Source organism: Vicugna pacos, chromosome 11 (assembly GCF_048564905.1).
Source record: "Vicugna pacos chromosome 11, VicPac4, whole genome shotgun sequence".
NCBI lineage: Eukaryota > Metazoa > Chordata > Mammalia > Artiodactyla > Camelidae > Vicugna > Vicugna pacos.
Genome location: NC_132997.1, coordinates 42,301,500 through 42,321,516, shown reverse-complemented (window position 1 = coordinate 42,321,516; position 20,017 = coordinate 42,301,500). Strand labels below are relative to the sequence as shown.

The window sequence follows — 20,017 nt, the reverse complement described above, 5'->3', positions numbered from 1 at the left end:
CTTAAGCATCTACCGAGTGTTTACTCTGTGCGAGAGCAAGTTCTAAGAGCAGACGACACAGTGGCAGACAAAACGGACCAGGTCCCTTACCTTCCTTGGGCTAGAGTTCTGTGCGGGAGACAGAAAACAACGAAGCAATTTAACAATCTAATTTCAGCTTGTGTTGGACAAACCTAAGGAAACAGGGAGTAGCTGAGTGGGAAAGGAGGGGAGGGAGCTGTTTTAGAGAAGGCAGTTGGAAAAACCACCATATGTGTCCAAACAGGACTGAGTACTGAAAAGGAGTCACCCAGTCAAAGACCTGGGCAAGGACAACGCGGGTCAAAGGAACAGCAAAGGAGGAGGAGGGTCTGCAACAGAGTTAGCTGGGATGAGCTCAAGGAGATGGTCCTGGAGAACAGGCTAGCAAAAGCCAGGTCATATAGGGTCTGCTAAGACGTGGCATGGAGTTCTGGTTTTAATTTAAGTGCAATGAGGTTTCATTAGGGAGTCTTAAAAAAGAGGAAGGATCTGTTCAGCCTTTCTTTAAAAAGATGACTCTGGCTTCTGTGTAGAAAACAGCTTCAGGGTGGTGAGAGTGGATGAAAGAGAACATGATGAGGTGCTGATGGAGTAACACAGGTGAGGGACGACGGTTGGCTGGACCAGGGCTGTATGAAGACATTTACACAAAGATTGGGGGGAAAATGATGACTTGTTTAGTATTTTCCATTTCCAGTGGGATTTCTCATGCTTTATCTTAAAGTTCCTTCCAACACTAAAAATCTAAAGTTCAATCATTTATGACCTTAGGGGAATTCAATAGTAATTTTTCATTCTCTGAAATCATTATAATATGTTTGACAGCAGAATTGCACCATCCATATCTATGCCAGACTATATACGTTTTAAAATGTTGTTTTCAAATTTTTAATTTCAGAGAATTACTCAGTGAGTATTACATATTTTTGCTCTTTCAGATGCTGGAGATCAATTTTTAGATTGGAATTAGTTGGTTTTCATTTTCAGCTCAAATTGTGTTTTTAATCCCATACACCCTGGAGCTAGAATGCATGGTTGGCTTCTGCGCCAGGATAAATCCAAAATGATGGTAATCTATGTAAGACAGCTGACTGTTGTGATCTGAGTAATAAAAGTAATATTGAGGAGCAAAACTTAAGATCCTTCCCTTATTGTTTTAAACAATTGATGCTTTACCAACATTATATGGTGCTCTTTTAAATTGTGACCGACATTTATTCATTCAACAATTTGGTAATTCATTGGTTAATAAAGCAGAAATGGTCCCAATCTTCACTGCCTATATTAAGTTTCTGAGACAACAAAAGGAATAAACAGATGTGTGTGTTGACAAGTGTCATGAAGGATATGAATCAGCCATGATGGCACAGAGCAGAGGTGACTGGCACCCACTTATGAAGATGGTTATGAAGGGCCTCCCTTGGGAGGCCATATTTAATCCCACACACGCTTCGGTCCTGTGAGCTGCAGTGGGGGCAGTGCTCAGGGCCGGGGAGGATTACGTACATAAAGTCTCATAGATAAGAGAGCGCTCCAGCAGTTCAGGGAAGAGAAAGGAGGCCAATGAGGCTGCAGACAAACAGGTAAGTGACTCTCTGAAGAGAAGTCAGGAGTCAGATCAGAGTAGAGATGGGATGAATTTTCTAGAGCCTGTCCGTAGAATCCCTGTCGTAAATCCCAATTCTGATGGCATCTCAACTACCTGAGAACTAACAGTGTTAAGAAGCCAGTATTCAGTGACTATTTACAATGAGATGAATACTCGAACGAACGGGAGAATTGTTCGGATACCATGTTAGGAGGAGTGGAGCATCTGAAAGGAATTGATAAGTCTTGTAACCAAAGTCACACCTTAAGTGGCTGCATTAATTACTGCCATCAGGACCATTAAGGTGACTAAAAGCTTGTTTACATTAGTGGATATGTAAGGAGCATTTTTTTCTTTCTTAAGTAGCTTCTCATTAGTCAGCTCTCAGAGGAGACAGGAATGGTTCCAGATATCCTTTATGGGCAAGAATTGGGAAGAAAGAGCTACTAAAATTTTATTAAATACCTACTTGATAACAGTAGTAAAAGTAGAGGGTAAATTATTCATAAACTAGTTAATCTGTGTCACTTTGGGGGGCGCTGTTGTAAACCCATCAGCAAAATATGTGTTCATAGCAAGTGGAAGCCACCTGTTAAGAGAACATTGGGCATTTCGTCTTTGAGTTCCAGACTTCCTTTTTCACTTGAGTAGAATTTTCAGAAATCTGGCCCCTGAAGAGATCAGGTTGACTTTCCAGGGGAGGGTGGGCCACAGTTGAGAGCTTTGCTGGCGGACAGGGCGGGGATGCACTTGAGAAAAGGCTCTCTGAAACCGGAAAGAGGGTGGGAATTTGTGGGAGCCACAGAGGCAGCGGAGTACCTTGGCTGCCACAGAGCACCCCGCCTGAGTCAGGATCTCAGTCTGATGAGAGCTGCTCGGATGTCTGTGAGGGTTCAGCTCCTAGCCGGGGTGTCCAGTGCATCAAATAAGGTCACTGGGAATGCTTTGTTGAGGGTCAGTGCTATGAGAACTCCTGGATCTGACATGACATCCTATGTGAAATCACATAACAGGAAGGAAGGGTAATTTCAGATGACCAAAGCCTGGACCTTTCTCATGATTTCATAGATTAGACCCATGGCAGATTTCATGTATAATCCAAACAAGGGGAGGAAAGCACTGAAGAATTACTGTGGATGAACTCTTCGTTCACCTTGGGAAGGGACAATGTGGGATGGTTTCGGTATTTCTTTTTAGCAAAGTATTTTAAAAATAAAAAAAGTACATATTATAAAAAATTCTTATACTTTATGTGTGCTATATAATTAATAGCTAATATATACATATACCAAATATTTATTACAGTCCTATAAAGAACATGTTATTGTACCCACTATACAGATAAGGAAACCAAGGCTCAAAACGAATTCAAGACTTGCCAAAGATTATATATGTAAGTGTCAAAGTGAGGATGGAAACTAAGACCATTCTCTCTACCTCTCCCTGCTTCTAAATATATCTACACACATATAGGGAGATACATGTACAAATATATCCATAGAAAAACATACACACACATATACAAATAGCAGTGGGCTTTATATATGAATGACTCTTTCCCTGTCTTTCTGTAATTCTCTCTCTTCTTTTCTCTTTAATCTTCCTCAATAGATGTGTTTCTTTAGCTCCCTTTATTCATATGCAAACATGGAAATCTCTAATATTTTCTTAAGGCAAGTCAATACATTTTGCAATCAACTGTCTTAGTTTGCCCACATATTCTCTTTTGAGTGTAAAAAGTAACATTTACAGGAGAGGGGTACCTTTTTCTGCAAACTACAGAAACAAAAATTTTAAGTTCTGAAGGGATACCCTAGGAGGGAAGAGAAGAGTTTCATAAAGAAAGGAAGGAAAATATGAGAAGACTTGAGAGGGAGAGGGACAGAGGGAGAAAAACCAGGAGACAGAGCAAGTGGGACACCAGGAGAGGGGACTCCGTATGTGAAGGGAAAGGGAATCAAAGAAGGTTCTTAGTCCCTTGAGAACATTGCTGTACAGCAAATGGCTAATACATTTTTAGAACAAGGATCTCTGAAATTAAATGCAAATTTACATTCTACTCTGTGTTGTAATTGCTCGCTGCAACCCTCAGACTGTAAGTTTGCCCATGATGGTCTCAGTTTTAGAATCAAAGTCCCACGTCCCAAGAAATCCCTCAGTCTCAGGCAAATTGAGACCTCTGTAATAGTCCTTCCAGACACCATTAGCCCCAGTCTGATTATGGGAAAAGCTCAAACACACATAAATGTAGGAGAGTCTGTAGACAGTATATATTTTGGTCAGTGGCCTTCAAAAGTTTCAAGGAAAAAAAAAAAGACTGAGAAAATGACACACATTAGATGAGACTAAGGAATTGTACTGATGAAATGAAACATAGTGCTTTGGGTTGAACTGTGTCCCCACAAAATTCATATGTTGACATCCTAACCCCTAGTACCTCAGAATGTGACTGGTTTTGGTGACAGAATCTTTAAAGAGGTAATTAAGATTGAATGAAGCCATTAAGATGGGACCTAATAAAAGAGAACTGGAGCCCTTCTGAGAAGAGATCATGACACAGATAAACACAGAGGAAAGACTGTGTGGAGACAGAGGGAGAAGACGTCCATCCACAAGTCAAGGAGTGAAGCCAGAGATGCAGTCAACCCTGTTGACTCCTGAATCTTGGACTCCTAGCCCCCAGAACTGTGAGAAAACAGATTTCTGCTGTTCAAGTCACTCAGTCTACGGTACTTCATTATGGTAATCCTAGAAAATTAAGACACAAAGTGTTCTGGGTTGGATTTTGGAACTAAAAACACATGAGTAAAAAAACTGGAGAAATCTGAATAAAATTTGTAATTTAGTTAATAGTTTTGTGCACATGTTAATTTTGATAAACGTACCAGATGTTCACATAGAAGATGTTAATATCAGGGGAACTAAGGGGAGAGAATATGAGAAGTCTCTCTATATTCAGGTCTTTTACAAATATATAATTATTTCAAAATAAAACATTAAAAAAAATCAAAGGACAAAGACAAAACATATGTAAGACAGGACATCCCAGAAACAAAACAAAAACAAACACGAAAACCTAGCCTTACTATTAAGAAGTGGAACAAAAGAGACACATTGAGGTGAAATCAGAGAGGCATAGGGATCAATGCATTGAAAACTGAACCCAGGGTCCTCACCCTCAACTGTGTTTCCTATATCATTAAAGAGCTCACTCCTTCAGTGTTTACACACATTCTATTCACCAAGAAGGTAGGTCACTTCAAACACCCAAGCGTTTCTCTTTCACAAGTACTTCCTCTTTCATACTGCTGCCTAGGTGATGATGTAGTGATAATGATGATTGTTGTCGCTGGATAGTCACACCCTCCAACCCCCAGGGCTCAGAAGGCATGCTGAGCCTCATGTTGTGAACTCAAGTTGTACAAGAAAGCGAACAATGGTTTCATAGTTCTGTCCTTTCACAGTGCCTTTCACTGTACTTTGGATGAGGAAAAGCACCCCACATCCTTGACAGGACCTACAAGGTCCTTCACGATTAGACTTCTGTCTATTTCTCCAGCTTCATCATGGGACAGCCAGGCTCTCCGTTTTCTGCGCTGTAATTCGTGTTCAATAAGCATGTGTTAAATTGTTACATCAGTGACTGGATGAAAAATTCATAAGCAAAGTATTTGAATGCACAACTTCAATTCTACCATCATCTAGTGAAATAGACAAGTGACAGAACAGTAAGCACAACGCTCCACAAACCACGAGAGGTGCGGCGTGAGGTTTAACTGTGGAGGGCAGGTGGGGACCGCGGGGTTCCTGACTTTATCTCTGAGTTTTGAAGGACTTTTAGGAATTCACTCTTCATTCAAGGGGGAAGAACCACCTTTGAGACTCGGGAAGCAGTACACCCAGATGTGCAGACGTAGGATAAACCAGCACTTTTAGGGAACTGCGAGCCTTTGCCCTGGTTTCGTGTGAGCTAATCACACTTACCATCTGTGGGCTGACTCAACGAACTGCCTTGAACCTACCGTTACTTGAGCACAACGTCAATGTGCTTAAAACATAACCTTGTTTACATGGCCCTGCACATTAAGAAGCTTGGAAGATACTTTAGTTTCATGTATAAAAAATAGCAATAAATTGTAGCTGTTATTTGTCTGCCGATATGAAATCTTAAATTCAGGGGCCATAAGAAATAGGGTTGTAGAAATCTACAGTCAAATGCAACTTCAGAATAAGGGTAATATAAGCTGAATTCAAATGTTTTGAGTATTTTGTTGGGCATTTAATTTCCCATTTATGTTTTTATACCGTTTACTTCAGAGATATGGGCATCGGGACTTGCCTTGACATGGGAGTAATTTTCTTTACCTTATACTGAAGTTTGTAAATGCAGACTCATCGTGAAACTGGAACCGAAATCGAATCTTCGCATTTCACAGATGAGAATTTTAAATATTGACAAAGACAAGGATGTAATATGGCAGTCATAGCACTTAAGATATGAAAGAAATTGAATACTACAAATTCGTTTACTCATCCAAGTACAGTAGATTTTATCAATACGCATAGAACATGAGAGACAAGACTGAGAAATAAAGAAGGGAAATTTCTGAACTCCCTGGGAGCAAAAGCCAAAATGGCCCCACAGGCAGTTACAGAGTCAGTTACAGGTGCCTGCATGTGTGCACAAATGTGTTTTCTATTTCACAACCAGGCATGTCCTCCACTTGTCTCTGTCCTCTTATGTGTGTTTCAGGCACTGTTACGAAAGTCTGAAAAGTACATTTCCCTAAATTTATTGCCAGTAAATTCTGCAGTTTCCATCTCACTAGTGAGAGTTACCACGATGAGTTCTGAAAGTAGGAAGAGAGGCAGAATCCTTATTACCCCTGTAACACCATGCCGGATGTGGGATTTGGGCAGTCTGCACATCCGAGGCTTTGCGGCGGCTTCTCATAATCTCCCAGGCAATCGCCTGCTCTAGAACTCCAGGAGCTGATATACCTGCAGATTCCTACAACTTCTTGCTTCCTTGAGATCAGCATTTTTTTTCTTTTTCCTTTTTTTTTCTTGAAGTGCAGTCGATTTACAATGTTAGTTTCAGGTGTACGGCAAAGCGATTCAGTTATGTATATACATACATACATGTATATTTTTTCAGTTTCTTTTCCATTATGGCTCATTATGAGAAACTGAGTCTAGTTCCCTGTGCTATATAGTAGGTACCTGTTGTTTATCTATTTTATATATAGTAATTTCTATCTGTTAATCCCAAAGATTTTTTCTGACCTTCACAACATCACCCCTTAAAAATGTACTGTAAGTACCTAATTTTTTGTCCTGAATCCCTGAAATATTTTCCTGAGCAAACGCTAATTGATGAAATATGTGGTCCCTGAAAAGCTTCAATAAACAGTCACTAAAAACTTGGAACCTAAGATTGATTATGTGGCAGATATATTTACTGTTCAACTACTATCCAGGTGCTCCCACACATTTCCTACCTTCCTTTCAGTTCAGTTCCCGAGATCTAGTTCTGCCCTAATGGGCTCTGAGAGGAAGTCACCGACATTCCTGCTGGTATAAAAACCAGGACATTAAATGGATAATAATTCACTTTGTTGTTCGGTTCCTATGTTCCCACAGGCAACACAGGGGTTTGTCCGCAGAGATCAATTATCTGCTCCAGTACTTCGAACAACGTTGCACTGAGACCCTGAGTGTAGAGCCCAATGCATGTCAAGGGAGATTTTTTTCACCCTTGTTTTAACTTATACTTTGAATGCAAGACAGTTCGCACTATAAGGACTTACTCTCATAGCTCTATAACCCTAGTTACACACTTAGAAAAACCAAGCATGCTCAGTTTACAAAAACAGCATAAAATAGTGTTTATTAGATGTTTATGGATGGGTTTCTATAGATGATAGGTATGTCCTTGAGTTGAGACATCTATGGTCCTACTGAGTGTTGAAAACTCTCTACAATTATTCCTTTATTCTACGATGATCTCTTTAGCACCTTCGTTGTACCAGGCATCATTTTAGATACACTAATGACCGACCATGTGTATTATTTGGCGTGGGCTACCATAACAAACTACCACACGTAAGTCCAAGATCAAGGAGTTCGAGGGGTTTGTTTCTCATGAGACCTCGCTCCCGGACCTGTAGGTGGCATCTTCTCGCTATGTCCTTCCCTGGCCTTTACTCCGTGTTTTCAGAAAGAGAGTGAACCCTGGTATGTCTTCTTCTTCTTATGAGGACAGCAGACCTATAGAATGAGGGCTCCATCCTCATGACATCACTCCACTGTTACTGCCTCCTGAAACGTCCTTTCCCCAAATATAGCCATACTGAGTGGGGGTGAAGCCGTCAATATACGAACTTGGGGGAGGAATACAATTCAGTCCACAGCATCACAAAACTATTTCAGAGTTTTATTTTCTCAAAGGGAGTCTATAGTAAGGAAACTATAAAATATTTGCTTTCCAGAATGAAGCAATACTTAGGAAGAGCAAGGTTTCTGACATTTAAACTACCATTACTACAGAAAGAACTCCAAATGCAGGTCTTCAGATTTTTCACATTATATGAATTTTATAAAAGTAGTTTTGTGGACTGGATGATGCAAATTTTTTTTCTAGTTTTTACTTTCTAACATTTGATGAATTTTATTGCTGTATTTGCTTCTCGATGTCAGGATTTTAATGTATTTGCCAAACGGATTATCTTTAAAATGTGAAAAGTATTCAACTTCTGAAAAAAGTAAAAATCAGCACTCAAAAGCTACTTGAGAGGGCATATGCTTACAATCTTTGATATTAAGCAAGTACTGAAACAAAGTGAATTTGACATTTTGTTGGACGGGCACGTGTGAAGGAAGAAACTACTCTTTTGACTTTGCATATTGTATCAGTTGGATTCATTAATTATGCCTGCAGTTTGGGAAGCTTTCAATCCATTGTTACTCTGGCATATGTCAAAGAATATACGGCTTTTTAACTGTAATGTCAAATAAAAAGCCGTAGAAGAAAATTTTCAGGTCCCAATATTTTAAAACAGAAAGACTTATCATAAAATGAAATGCCCCTTACTCTGTGCAGATAAAAAGAAAAACAGTCGCTTTATAATTATTTTATGACCATGTGACATTAAAGCAGAGGAAAAAATTTCAATATTTCCCCATACTGCCTCCCTTGTGATTTATTTTACTTCTATCTTAGTCAATTTCGACTACTACAATAGAACGCCATGGACTTGGTGATTCAAACAATGAACATTTATTTCTCATAGTTCTAGAGGCGGGAAGTCCAAGCTCAGAGTGCAGCAAGGTTGGGGTTTTGGTGAGGGCTCTCTTCCTGGTTTACGGATGGCTATCCTTTCGTTTTATCCTCAGAAATTGGAGAAAGGGCTCTCCTCCCTGTCTTATAAGGACATTAATCCGATAATGAGGGTGCTACTCTCATGGCCTAATTACCTCCCAAAGGTCCACCTCCAAATACCATCACATTAGGGCCTCGCCCTGTAAATTTTGGAGGGACACAAACATTTGGTCCATAACAACTCTTAACATAAAATTTTAGTTATGCTTGTATTTTCTATGATATACTTAATGAACATCCATTATTTTCTTATTTTTATTATTGCAAGAAAATAAGAAAATGGTAAAATGAAGACATGTTTTTTAATAGCCTATCTCTTTTCAAAGTCAAAATGTCATCTTTGACCTCCCTTAGTCTTCATCGGTGGTTCCCAGACGCTACTGCACCTCAGAAGCCCGCAGAGAGCTTGTGAAACGCAGACTGCTACCCTCCCACCCCGGTTTCTGAATCATGAGTTTGGAGGAAGAAGTTTATTTTCACCTTTCTTCATTATTTTCTATTTTCTTTCTCTGCCTCATTCTGGGTAATTCCTTCATATTTACTTCATTTTTCCTCTTATCAGCTTTGTCGTCAGTAAATATTTCTGAATGAATGAACAAATACATGTTTAGCTGATTTAGGGAACTGCTTTACTCTTAATCCAAACTCATGTATTGTGTCCTTGTGCACAAAACTCAAGCCCTACATTGTTCTTGGGTCATTTATTTATATACTTTCTAGCACCCTCGTCCTTCCAGGAGGAAAGTTCTGTCTGGTACCATCTTCCTGGTTACATCTACCACGTTTCCCTGGAACTGAGCCTCCCTGATGCCAATGGCTTCACTCGTTATATTAGTTTCCCATTGCTATGTAATAAGATGCCACGAGCTTAGCGGAGTCAGTCAATCCACGTTTATTATCTCACAGGTTCCTTGGGTCTGGAGTCTGGGCATGAAGTAGCTAGATGTCCTGCTCCAGATTTTACAAGGCTGCAATCAAGGTGTAAGCTGGGCTGTGTTCTCACCTGAAGGCTTGACCAGGAAAAATATCTCCTTCCAAGGTCACAGAGGTTGTAGGCAGAATTCATTTACTTGTGGCTATAGCATGAGGGCCTTCAGATCTTAGAAGCTACCTATGTTTGCCTGTCTCATGGCCCTCTCCATAGGCAGTTCAGAGCACAGCAGGTGAGTTCTTCAAGGCAAGAAGGAGAGTCTCTTGCTCCGGTTTGAGAAGACAGTCTTCTGTAATTCAGCATAATCATAGAAGTGACATCCCCTCACCTATGCTATGTAATTGAACCTAGTGGCATCCCATCATCCTTGCCATATTCTATTGGCTAGAAGTCAGTAACAGGTTCTGCCCAGACTCCAGGGGAGGGGGGTTATCTGGGGGATAACGCCAGAGGGTGAAGATCATGGTGGTCACCTTAGAACTTTGCCCACCATGCTAGGTTTCCTCCAGTAGCACCTCCCATGTATTTGGCTCTGCCTGATAACATCACCTTCCTCGCAGCATCAGCAGCTGTTCTCCCAGTCCTTGCCCCATGTCAGGGTGGGGGGGTCTAGTTCTTGGTCTCAGCCCCCTCTCCAAAATTGCCTAACATTCGTCTTAGCAATATGTTGCAATCCATCTCCTCTAAAATAAATCTGAAGCAGGAGAAGGAACACAGAATTTAAATCAGATAAAATTGTTTTCTCAGTCAGGCTTCAAAATTGTGAGGTGTGTAGAAATTTAGAAGGGATCTGACCTCACAGTCTCAGTATAATAATCTATTTAGTGAGGAAAAGAATATCTAAGACATAAGGATGTATTAACACAGTAAGAGCATTTAGCACCTGACATGTACTCCATCACTGATAATTATCTTCTGTTTTATTAATTTGCCATCTTCTCTATATGATGAAAGTTTTAACTTGATCTAAAGCAAAACTAAAAAACAAAAAAAAATCACATGAAGATCTAGAGTTGTATTACATCAGTGACTTGACTTGATAGTCTCTGCTCTTCAGAGGATGAAATCAAAATCTGAGTCATTGTTATGTGCAAAACATTGTACCAGTCAAATCTATTGGTCCATTCTCTATTTTAAGTATATGCAAATCCACATCTTTACTAATAGATTAATTACTTAACAGATTAATTAATATTTTTGTGGCAATGTTCATCAAGGTAGGAACAAATATATGCCTGAATGTTAAACCTTAAAGTTAAACGAGAAAATGCACAGAAATTATGATCATTAGGTTGTTAATTTTATGGACTTATGAGGATGACTGAATACAGGAACTTGCTCTACATTAAAACAACACCAGACAGAGGGTTAATATCACTAAGAAAACAACTGCAGTTACTAGTAACGGAAAAGAAAGTTAAAAGTGGCTTTCATTTCTCCTCCATATGAAAAATTGGCTAATTTGAGGCAGCCCTGGTAAAGACAGATAAGTTTGAGGTGGTCAGCGATCAGAGTTCAATTAACAAGGTAACAGGAAGTAATGCATATTGTAACTAATGGAAATCTTTGCCATGATCTGTGTCTTCATGAAAATCTTTCTTCCATATGTAGACAATCTCAACATTTCTGATCAATATCTATGCAATCCTCTTTGTTAGTTCCAGACAGGGTGTCTTTTGATCTAGTGACCTATAAGTTAAGACAGAATTATCTCTGCCCAGGGCACCCAGTATACAATGACAGGGGGCTGATGCCTGAAGTTACCATATTTAAAATGCCCTCAGAAAAAGAGAGATTGGGAAACTTTCTTAGTCAGGGGCCATCCACTAATCACAGCCTGATGGGGGACTGTGCAGACACTGCGTGGGCTTGCCCAAAGTGTGGCCCGGTACTCTGCTCTCTTGGGATAAACTGTGTAATTGATTGTCCCTGTATCCCGCGTGTTTGCCTTCTGGAGGTTTCCTTGTGTATGTATGTATCATGCGTGTCTACTATCATCCAAGGAGCATCTCTGTAGTCAGAACCACCCTGTATGCTCTTATATCTCAGTGGCGTATGCCCACATGCAGTGGGGGCCAGAAGATGTAATCTTTCAGGTGGGCACATTGCTGTCTTTAATAAATCAGGGCCCTCATCTTAGGGAACAAGAGAAAACCAGATATGAGGGAAATAACTACCAATCGTTGCAATAGAGCCCATGCTGTCGTCAGGAGTCCTTCATAAGAACAGGTAAAACGTGATGCAACGCTGCTACCTGGACAGAACGTGACTGAGATACTCATTGTTGTTGGAATTACCTCCCACCCACTGGCACAAATTAGTTTACTTGGAAGAATCATAAAGCTATTATGATGCTGCAAAATTCCACACCATATCATCAGTACTTGGCATCCTAGAGTGTGTGGACCATGGTATGACTTCAGCGACACTTACGAGAGAAGAGAATTAGGCTAGAGATCAGTAATGGGTACCCTAGTGGAGGTCCAAGTTGTGGGAAGGGTATAGATCAAATTATAATGTCTAATGTATGTTGATGAATTAGAGGTTGATCTAGGTGAGTTGTGAGCTTCATGTATTTTTGTGAATATGGTCCACCTAGAGTGGGCTCCTGTTCTGTCGAGTGGGGCTAATTATTTCTAGGTGGTTCTGGAAATTTATCATTGAGATCATCCAGAGGCCTAGAAATGCTGAGTGAAGACTAAAAGGCTAGATGAGGATTGGTGCCCAGATCAATCAGGCGGACTGATGTCCCTGCAGGTAAGCTGGGACAGACTCAGAAAATCAAAGTGAAATCTAAACCACGAGAAAACACAAAAAGAGTGAGTAGGGCGTCACTCTGTGAGTAGTTGTATTCCTCGGAGCTTACAACTGAAAGACATGATATTCCATTTATAATCTAAAAAAGTTCAAGTCCTTTACTCTCTGTCTTTCCAGCAAAGTCACCTCATAGAGGTAATGCTATTTGTAACATTATTTATTTGCTCCAAAAGCATAGATGGCCCATTCTTGCCTATAGCATGTATTCACGGTTTTAACACTCACCTATAAAGGGAAAATATTGTGACACCACAATAAGAAAATAAAGTGAAATCAGTAGAGAGCTGGCAGTTAGGATGCCGAGGTTCTCCTGCTGACCAGTAAGTGCTGTGATCATGTTATTACTTCCCCTCATTGGACTCTTTATTTTTCGTCTGTAAAATGAAGAGCTTTGAAGTTATGACTTCAAGTATCTCTTCTCACCTGAACCTTCCATAAATCTAGGTGTTCAAAAAACAAGAAAACATTTTCAGTGCCTTTTAGAGAATAGGCTCCCTGTATACAGTGCTCTTTATAATCTATCCCCTTATGTGGTGAGATTGCATTTCTGAGTGCATGTGAATACACCCAGTGTGTGATCATCACCCCCAGGTAAGAGCCCCTGAGTCCACCTCTATGATTACACAACTGCGGTCTCATCTGAAGTTTCAATGGCCACGTGTGATGGAGGTCCCCACACAGAGATCCTCGGATCAGTACATTCAGGCATAAAGCAAAGTTGTTCTCGCTTCTTGAGCTTCTCTCATTTCCACATAAGTGCTGCCTACGACCAAGGACAATGTGACTTCCGCACCTCTAAGGAGGTGATGATGAAGTCGTTTGGAGATGTCCTTTAGGTTTCCCTTTTGATTCAGTTACCTAGAAATCAATGAAGTTCAACCTAGGCTTCTCTGATCTTTAGCCTTTCCCCGTTTTTCATTTGAGCAAGCGATGGAAAAGTTAAAGCACTAATCACAGTTCAAAATTCATGAGTTTGGTCACCAACTTTGCATTTATCTCCACCAGTACAAAAAAGAAAAAGATACTCTGTAAATAGGTTCTATTAATTAAAAAAAAAAACCAACCAAACAGGGGGATAGGAATCCTGTCCACTATTTTAGATGTAGGTAAATACAGCACAAGAGATAAAAGAACATGTCAAATCACCACTGAATCAGATTCAGTTTTTCTGCCTCCAAATCCTCTGAATGAAATGAAGTGGGGTAATAAGGGAGAAAAAAAAGAGAAAAAACAGTTACCTGATGAAATCGGGGATTTTCAAGCGGTTGTGGAAAAAAGTTAATTTTAAATTAGAAAGACAGGCTCATCCTGTGAAGTATGATTAATGTGAGCATCAAGAGTTGATAAGAGCTCTCTCTGAGAGATTTCCCCTTCCTGTCGGGAAAGCTCACAGAAACTCAACACTGATACGGAACAGGGGATACACGGTACAGGTTTCATGCATAGGGGATTGTGTAGATTAAGAAGCTATTCAGTGGATGAAGATGTTTGAAATGCATAGTTAAAGAGATCGCGGCTTCATATGTGGGTACGTCTTTTACTACAGACATCTGGATTGTCTTGCAGATTCCTAATAATCACACGGATTTATTGAGGGTTTGTGTCTATAACACTTGGAGACTTATTTGACCTTCCAGAAAATTAACTGAGATGATTCCAGTCATTTCAAGAGGTACTCTGTAATTTAAAAACGCCTTTCTGCTGGTTGCAAGTAACAGAAAATGGCTACAGTCACTTAAATAAACAGAGATTTGCTTGTCTTAAATATTAAGTCGAGAGCTTTGTGGCTGGTGACGTTTTTCCAGTAGTGTCTACATATCAAGCCTGCTGCTTATTTTAAACCCTTGGACTTTATTAATTTTTCTTCTGTCCTTATGGTTACAAAACAACATCTGCTTCTATAGGGATCATATCCACATTCCAGGAAGAGGAAAAGGCAAGAGGCAAAGATACTTTCCAAGTAGTAGATCTCATTTTGTTAGGAAAGCAAAATGTTTTTGGAATTCTTACCCAGAGAGGTGTTTTACTGTTGTTGTCCTTTTTCCTTTCTTCCTTTCTTCCTTCCTTCCTTCCTTCCTTCCTTTCTTTCCTTTCTTTCTTTCTTTCTTTCTTTCTTTCTTTCTTTCTTTCTTTCTTTCTTTCTTTCTTTCTTTCTTTCTTTCTTTCTTTCCTTCTTTCCTTCTTTCCTTCTTTCCTTCTTTCCTTCTTTCTTTCTTTCTTTCTTTCTTAAGTATCTCTTTGGCCAGAGTCAATATTTCACATGGAAACCTCTAGCTGGAATGTGCTTTGGTAGAAGAGGGTCGTAGATGGTGAAGTGACACAAAGCATCCAGTTGTCGAACAAGATTTAAGAGTGAGACATCTTACCCCATCAAAAGCTTCATTTGTGCCTTCAAAAATTCAGACAATTGAGAGGCTCAGAAGAAACAGATCAAGGTCTAGGAAATCAAGGCAACTCCTCAGATCTTTTTTTTTTTTCCCCGTGAGCTCTACACACATGTACTGGCCCAGAGCAGAAGCGGTCTCCAAGTCAGACACAGGAGTAGAAAGAATGTAGTCTGTGAATCACCCCTGTTTAATACCCTGTCTTTGGTAATATCAACCATAGAGGCACGCCTCATAAATCCATAAATGCTGATTCTTTTCCTTCCTCTTCCTCTTTTTTCACTCCTCTTCTGCCTCCTTTTCTTCTATCACAAGCAATCCTTTAAAGAGACATCTTTAGTCAACAGACAAGAACCACTTTCCTGGCAAATACGATTAGTCTGTCTGCTCACAGGTCTGGACATTGTGCTGTCAAGGATATCAGGCTGCGTCGCCTGTCTTTCCTTCCTTCCCCTAGGACTCTCCCCCTGGGAAAGGGACTAACGAGATTACAGGCTTTGACCTCCTCTTGAGACACAGTTCCACACATGGAGACCATAAGTTAATTATATTGACTGATATGGAAGCTCTCTATAACCTTTTTTCTAGTGGAACAGCTATTTATAAAACAACCAATTTGGACTCAGTATGACTCTTTTTTTCAGTGACATTTAGGTTGGATAAAACAAACATTACTCATAGGACTACCTTTCTCTCTAAGGCTTTAAGGGGTTGCTTTAAAGCCGAAATATATAGGAAGAGAAGAGGTAGCCATGAGAAAAGCAATCTATGTCAGGAGAGCGGAAAAAATACCGATCTGTTATCCTGGGCACTTTTCTTTTTTCATCCACGCAATGACTGCAAAGCGAGGTATAATTAGCCCATTTTGCAGGTGAATAATTCGAGTTTAACTATATTAGCCAATGTCAATTGGTTAACTGTTCAAAGTTGAATTCAAATCCACACACACACATACATATCTATATAAGATCCAGAGCTCTTTTCATTTCCACAGGAATTCTTTCTGCAGCCCGTTGTCAGCAGGGTCTCTGAACTCAGTGGCCGTCAAAGTTTCTTCCATCTTGGTGTCCACTGGTTGGAACAGGCATCTTTTTAATGCCTATTTTAATTGAAAGTTTGGAACTTCAAAGTGGCATATAACCTGTAGAAAATTTTGGTTGAAATTCCTATGCAATTTCAGTTCGCTCTACTACATTTTAAAAGTTATTGCATTGGAATTGATATTTTGAGAATTTTTATGAAAAGTCCCACATTCATAACCTGTGCTAACAGCAACAGGGAGGCGGAGAAATAAGCAGAGGTTGGGGTATCTTATTGCATGAAACATCTTATTAGTGTATGAATATCCCATGAGCCTCACACAGTTCCTGACACAGAGAAGATATTCAATCTCTGTAATATGGGAACTTTTAAAAGTTTATTCAAAACAATATTTCCTTCTAGACTAATATTCTATTTAAACTTCATATTTGTTCACTTATTTATTTTTGATGATCTAATGTATGAACTGACTCTACCTCATATAGACTTCACTATAAGAACATTAATATATTTTTGTTCAAATGGAAATACTGGGATCATTAATACAAAAATCTCTGCTCGCTTTCGGGCACTTAGAATAAAACTCTTCATGTTGGATCCGGGTGGCAGAAGACCGACCTTCACCATGTATTTCCTATTTCCCCTGGGACAGTTTGCAATCCCACTCAGACTTTGTCTTCTGATCTGTAAATTGGAAACTTAATAGCTATCTGTTGAATACGTTTTTCATTTTTGGATCTGTAATTTCACTGTCCCTGTCATCATAGATCCTAGGGTTATCACCTATGATACATGAATATTTCAGGAGAATAAAGCTAAATATGTATTTGGGTTTTTCTAATCAGTGTTCTATTACCTTGAGCATCTTACTTAACTGTCTCCTCATCTCTAAATTGTCATAAGAATAGACAGTGTTTGTAATACTTGTGCTTAGAGCTTCCTGTGCAATCTTGTGTGGAGCCTTGCAACGAACTTTTGAGGTGTGCATGATTATGCCACAGATGAGGAAACAGAAGTAAAAGAATTGAACCCAGGCTGGCTGACTCCTGTTCATCTGTTTAGCCACTATTTACACCACCTCAGCATCTTATTTAGTGTCCATGCTGCTGATATTTGACTGGCCCTTTTCACTTAATCAAGAGTGCTTACAGGATAACTTCCGAAAATGCTGTGAGTGTGTGTGGGTGGAGGGTAAGTACATGTTAATTCTAGAGCCTTGGCAATTGTCTCTCGGTCCTGAAGCAGTCTGCATACCTTCCTCAGGAATTCCGGCACATGACAGAGGTGGATTTAGAGGCATAACATTTGCCCTGTTTACATAAGATCCTAAACCAGTTTACCTCTTAATCTTTCCAGATGGACTGTACCTCACTTACCAAAGGAGAATGGTTCAATCCCCAAATGATCATATAGTCTTTAACCTGGGCCACTGATCATATAATAGGTATTCAGTTAATATGTTATCTTCTCCCTCTAAAAACAGTCCCACAAAACATAAATAAATAAATAAATAATAAGTGAAAATAAAAACAGTCCCACTCTGCCTCCCACTGCACGTGTCCATTCTTATTCTGAAGATCACGAGAACATTTACTGTCATTTCTCATGCCTATAGAGAGGGAAAAGGTTAACATTAGGAGGAGAGCTAGTAAATGACCTAGCTAGTAAATGACTTTGCTGTCACAGTGGCTAGACTGTATCACTCTGTGATTGCAGGCCAGAGAGCGGAGGGTGGAAGCTGTTCTTATTATGCATACCACGATTTTGTACATTTCAATCAAAGCCCTTATCACCTTCTTCTCTCTAGGCTAAATCATTCTAACTGGTTTGCTGTCATGTCGGGCGCAAGCTCTGCTCCGTTCCTGACCATCTCTGCTCCTTTCCCATCCCATTGATACGGCAGGCCACTCACTTAAAGAAGAGAAGCACCTGGGTCAGGATCTGGAGCTGAATTAATGGTACTTTGTTGTTTCGCATCCTGGAAAGAGCGCGCTCTCTTCCCCGTGTTGAAGAAGCCTAAGATTGGAATGGAACAAACGGGGTTCAGGCAGAGGCAGCACCATCATTCAAGGTGTCTGCCCGTGCCAAGGTACCGGGTGTCCCCACTTCTGGCTCAGCGGGCTCGTAATCATTTCTATTTCCCCCTCTAGGGTAAGGGAGGTAGCATAGAGGCAAGCAAGGGTTCTGTAAATCATCTTCAGTCTGGAGTCCTAGTTCTGAATTCTACACATCTGCCCTGTAATCCTAATCTCAACTTTTTAGGCAGACGTCACTCCGTTTTAATGGAGCATTAGAGAGAAGTGACTGTATTATGAAAAATTCTTCCGATCCAAGCGGTCTGCTTACTAAATCCTTTTATTTCTTTGTTGTTTTTATCTTTTAGGTACTCTTCACTCTTTACAGTTGAAAACTGGTTAATTAAGTCAGAACTCAGCAAAACTTACATTGTGGGCCAGACTTTTCAAAGCCAAACATATACTGGCCAGACTTCAAAGCACAACTGGTTAAGACTTTGCGTTACCTTTGGAGCATGGAAATGAAAGTTTGAAGAAAATTAACTATTACAGTCCATTAAATCATAGATTCATGGTGAAATGAAACAAGGAAGCAATGTAAAAGCATGCGTAGCATTAGGAATTAACTCAATGTCATATTACAGCACTCATTCCCACAGGCTACTAAATACTCTTTGTCTACATATTATACACTAGAAGTAATTAAATACTATTCATCTCTATATTAAATACTATTATTTATCTATATTGTGTATGTAATAGACTCTGTTCTTTCCATGACCTGTCTATAACTAAAACCCTGCACAGACCAGTCTAAAGATAAACTGATTTCAAAGATAAAGTAAGTGGCTCTAGAAGGTGATGCATTCCTTGGAAGTATTCAAACAGAAAAGAGGGACGCACAGTGAGAAAGAAACCAAGATGATGCTTCAGATTAGATAGATTAAATAACAAAACAAAACACTGAAAGACGATCCTCTTCTTACTGGTTTTCTCTGTGTCCCTGCGTGGTCCAGACCCTGCGAATACTGGAAATCCACAGGATATAGACATAGACATAGAGCATATCTCTCCTGGCCAATAGCCATTTGCTCACATCCTAAGGCGGATAAACTCAGAGACACTTGTCTCTTTTTCTTTGGAGCTATGTCGCTTCCATTCTAAGGGTTACAGAGTCTACAGATGCCTTTTTTTTTTTTTTCTCTCCCTTGACACAACTGCTTACACTCTGGGGTACAGACCTTCCTCTCCTCCCCAAGAGAGGATCTGTTTACATCTAGTTTAAAAGATAAAGTTTCTCTCCTGATCTCAGGAGGGGCGAATGGCGGGTATGCCAGCAGCTCGGTATACACACTCCGAGTTTTTAAACTTTGGAATTCTTCTCCTGCGATGCAAATCCCTCTGTGTGCTCAGCTGACATGCGGCTCTCATTGCATCCTCTCATGGGGATCTGAGGCATCAGGCAATTATTTTATTTACTCTGTGCAAAGGATAAAGCTCTGTTCCCTACTCTGGACATCTCGTGTGTGTACGTGTGTTAAAATACACATGCCAAAAGTGTACCGTTTAAAGTGTACAATTTAGTGACATTTAGTACATTCAACAGTGTGAATGCAAATATCACCACTGTCTAGTCCCAGAACATTTTAGTCACCCCAAAAGCAAGCCTGGTACCCGTTAAGCACTCTCCCTTACTGCCTCTCTGTAACCCCTGGCAACCACTAACCTGACTTCTGTCTCTCCAGTTTCGTCTGTTCTGGATATTTCATATAAGTGGAATTCTACAAGATGTGGCCTTTTGTGTCCACTTAGCATAACGCCGTCAAGGTCTATCCACGC

The 20,017-nt window shown here is 40.0% G+C and overlaps 1 long non-coding RNA gene across 1 annotated transcript; it reads left to right on the top strand.

Annotated features, from left to right (window-relative positions):
- The first annotated feature begins 14,308 nt into the window (after nucleotides 1-14,308).
- Nucleotides 14,309-18,827, top strand: LOC140699781 (uncharacterized). The gene is made up of 3 exons (XR_012078019.1): nucleotides 14,309-14,410; nucleotides 17,971-18,252; nucleotides 18,547-18,827. It is a non-coding gene; the product is annotated as an uncharacterized lncRNA (long non-coding RNA).
- The last annotated feature ends 1,190 nt before the right edge of the window (nucleotides 18,828-20,017 follow it).